Raw genomic sequence first — 4,347 nt, forward strand, 5'->3', positions numbered from 1 at the left:
ATACCCTCTTCCCAGAATTGAGGTGGTTTCATGGCAAATAAGGCGAAAGGTAAGCTACAATAAATCGGTATGAACTTTCCAGACAACCCAATACATGCGTGCCTACAGGCTCAAATGCACATACACCAATGAAATAGAACCTCATGAGCATTCCAAGTATTTGATCAACGGAACTACCTATTCCTTGTATACTCATCACCACATAATCAAGATATATTATACACACCATATACTTAATATATACATTACCTTCATTACATTGTTATGATGAAAAGAAAAATACAAGGCAGACACTTTATGGCAAGGAATAATGGAAGATAACATCTCAAGTTTTGAACAGAGAATAAATTATCATCGAACATTCTCATTTCAAGCTGATATAGGATATTATCTATAATAGTATTTTTTTCATTGGATCATGGATTCTACCAAACGCATTCTTATTTTACTCTGATCTTTCTCTCATTCTCCACAAACTGGAATACACCAATATTTTCAATTCGGGATTTTCTTTCTAACTTCTCCCCTCTCTATTGACGGTTTATTCCTTACTCAATATGATGACCCCCCCCCCCTACATTTGTTCAGTACTATATTTATGAGATGAGGAATTACGTACATTATTTACATTATTTTCATTATTTACATTTGACGGATATTTGTCCTCATCTGTGGTAGGTTATACAAAGGCGAAACATGTCACCCCCTCAAAATAAGGGGAGAGGAACACCACAAAGCTGTGACACGAGGAGATATTGATAAATCGAGTATAGCTGATCATGTATGGAAAAATGGAGATCACCTCCTCTTGTGGGATGAAGTTAAAATAATATAGACAGAGAAAACCGCTGGAAAATACGAAAACTAAAAGAAGCAGCACATATGCTAGGGCACAACAACCTCCTAAGCAGACTGAGGGCAGATATGAATAGCATATGGGACTCGGTATTAAGGAAGAATAGGAAAATATTAGATTTATAAGCCCTAAAAATTCACTTCATAATTGCCCACGGAGCATATGGCGTAGTGGTTAAGAGCGTGGGTTTCTAACCCCAAGATTCCGAGTTCGATTCCAGGCAGTGACCTGAATAATAATAATAAGAAGAAGAAGAATAACATAGAAAATATACAAACATGATGAGGACAAACATACATACATATCTATATATATATATATATGTGTGTGTGCATATATATTGTTTTATTCTGTTATTCTTTTACTTCATTCGGCCATGCACGAGCTGCTTTTAGTGCTTTTAGTCGGACAAATCGATGTTATGACTGTAAGCGTAGTACTTATTCCATCGCTAAGTTAGGGGACGTAAACACACCAACATCGGTTGTCAAGCGATGGGGGGGGGGGGAACAAATACAGAAACACAAACATATACATATACATACACATACACATGTATAAACGTATATGTACGTATATATATATATATATACATATATATATATACATATATATATATATACATACATACATATATATATACACACACATATATGTATGCATATATACACGTGCACACACATATATATACACAGGCACACACTCATTGGACTTCTTTTAGTTTCTGTTCACCAAATTCTCTCATCAGACATTTGTTTCCGTCTTGCAGTTTATGTGACAACCTCACCAAGTATTGGTGAGAGGAAAGGCATCCAGTGGTAAGAAAACATGCCAAGAGAGACGATGGACCACCATACAACCCAGATCCTGCAGAACTGGCCAACCCATGCCAGTATGGAAAACTGATGTTAAAGAATGACGAATGATGATGACTGATGATTGATGATGATGACTGATGATGATTGATGGTGATTGATGATGACTGATGATGACTGACGATGATTGATGATGACTGACGATGATTGATGGTGACTGACGGTGATTGATGATGATTGATGGTGACTGGCAATGATTGATGACTGATGGTGATTGATGATGTCTGATGGTAATTGATGATGACTGATGACGGTGATTGATGATGACTGACGGTGATTGATGATGATTGATGATGACTGATGGTGATTGATGATGACTGATGGTGATTGATGATGACTGATGGTGATTGATGATGACTGACGGTAATTGATGTTGACTGATGGTGATTGATGTTGACTGATGGTGATTGATGTTGACTGATGGTGATTGATGATGATTGATGGTGATTGATGATGACTGACGGTGATTGATGATGATTGATGTGACTGGCAATGATTGATGATGACTGGTGGTGATTGATGATGACTGACGGTGATTGATGATGACTGATGGTGATTGATGGTGATTGATGATGACTGACGGTGGTTGATGATTGATGGTGATTGATGGTGATTGATGATGACTGATGGTGATTGATGTTGACTGATGATGATTGATGGTGATGACTGACGATGATTGATGGTTACTGACGGTGATTGATGATGACTGATGGTGATTGATGATGACTGATGGTGATTGGTGATGATTGATGGTGACTGATGGTGACTGATGATGACTGATGGTGATTGAAATCGTTTGGAATATATATTTAAAGAAATGTTTTTCTCAAATTTGACCCGATTGTAATTGAGGTTGCTAATAAAAAATCTGGCTATTTTTTGTTTAACAAAGTTCTTTTCTCTCTTGAAGTGCAAGTGAATTTTTGCCACGCTCATATATCTAATTTGATTATTTTCAAGTTTCAAACAATGACGTCTAAAATGGAGTAAAATGAATAATGTCTAACTTCAATTATTTCTTCTCTTTTACTGCGAGAGAAGGCCCCAGTAGATCGTGAAGAATCTATAGAGAATATTTTATGCTGAGGTTTTTAGATTTAAGTCAGTTTCGCTATGTACATAAAATGCATATGATGTGCCATCTTTTCGTGATCCTCTTTCATTTCACCAAGGAATTTTTTAATCTTGCTGTATTTCTGATATCTCTGATGTCTAAGGAGGGGTATTGTTACGTAGAAGAAATAAATTTATATTAATTTGTTATTTGTATGCTAAAAGTAAACGGAGATAATTTTCTGAAATGGTGTTCTAAATTTGTTTATTACTCTTTTAATGCATTTAGAGAAATCATTTGCTAAACTGATATAGTTATTCTATGGTAGTGACTATTTGTGGAATACATATTTAAAAATATCAAACTGCAGTAAATATTAATCATTGTGCCCTACCTACCTGAAATATGACTACAAACGGAGCACGGATACGCTATATTTTGGGGTACCTTCATAAATAGCCAAAACGGCGCATAATGGAAAATACTCCAGAAGTAACATAACCCTGAAAGGGAAGAAATCAAACCTTTTGATTAGCAAGAGACATTAAGATCAATGTTTTCAGTATATACATATACATGTATATACTAGGCTACCTGTGACCAGGTGGGTCACTGACGTTTCAAGTTATAAAACATTGAAGCTGGTTTCAACATTGCATTGAAATGAAAGATAATTTTATGTTGATTCAGTTAAATATTTCAAATCGTTTGTGTAATCATAGGTCTGGTTCATGTTGATGGTTTTATTGATTATATATATATGTGTGTTTGTGTGTATGTGTGTGTGGAGGCGCAATGGCTCAGTGCATCGGGCAGCAGAGTGGCAGTCGTAGAATCGGGGTTTCGATTGCAAGACCGGGCGTTGTGAGTGTGTATTGAGCGAAAACACCTAAAGCTCCAAGAGGCTACGGTAGGGGCGGGGTGGCATCCCTGCTGTACTCTTTCTGCACACGTTTCTCTCACTCTTTCTTCCTGTTTCTCTTGTACCTGTATTTGAAAGGGCCAACCTTGTCATACTCTGTGTCAGGCTATATCTCCCCCGAGAACTATGTTAAGGGTACATATATCTGTGGAGTGCTTAGCTACCTGCACGTTAGTTTCACGAGCAGGCTGTTCCGTTTATCGGATCAACTCGAACACTCGTCGTCGTAACCGACGGAGTGCCACGATTTATATATATATATATATGTATGTATGTATATATATACACACATACATACATACATATATATATATATATATATATTATTTAAAAGAGTTCCAACTCTGTTTTTTATGTTTTATTTATATTCTTATATTAATTAATGTGAGATATAGAATATGGAATATATAATATAATATAAATAGTAAAATGAAATGAAGTATTGAATGTCTTATTGAATATATGAAATATTGAATATTAAATATAGAGAATTAAATATATAAAGGCTAGTATATACTTTCATGCCTATTGGCATTCATCAAGGCCCCGTCATTTCATTTTACTATTTATATTATATTATATATTCCATATTCTATATCCCACATCAATTTTATAAGAATATAAATAAAACATAAAAACA

General features: G+C 35.4%; 2 protein-coding genes across 7 annotated transcripts in view; one reads left to right on the plus strand and one right to left on the minus strand.

Annotated features, from left to right (window-relative positions):
* The window catches only part of LOC106868831 (cytochrome P450 3A7), a 388,137-nt gene that overhangs the window by 297,102 nt on the left and 86,688 nt on the right, over nt 1–4,347 (plus strand). The window lies entirely within an intron of this gene.
* LOC106868827 (cytochrome P450 3A31-like) overlaps nt 1–4,347 on the minus strand; it is a 90,100-nt gene that overhangs the window by 55,291 nt on the left and 30,462 nt on the right. The gene's annotated exons all lie outside the window — the stretch shown is intronic.

The sequence above is a fragment of the Octopus bimaculoides genome, chromosome 26, assembly GCF_001194135.2.
Source record: "Octopus bimaculoides isolate UCB-OBI-ISO-001 chromosome 26, ASM119413v2, whole genome shotgun sequence".
Taxonomy (NCBI): Eukaryota; Metazoa; Mollusca; class Cephalopoda; order Octopoda; family Octopodidae; genus Octopus; species Octopus bimaculoides.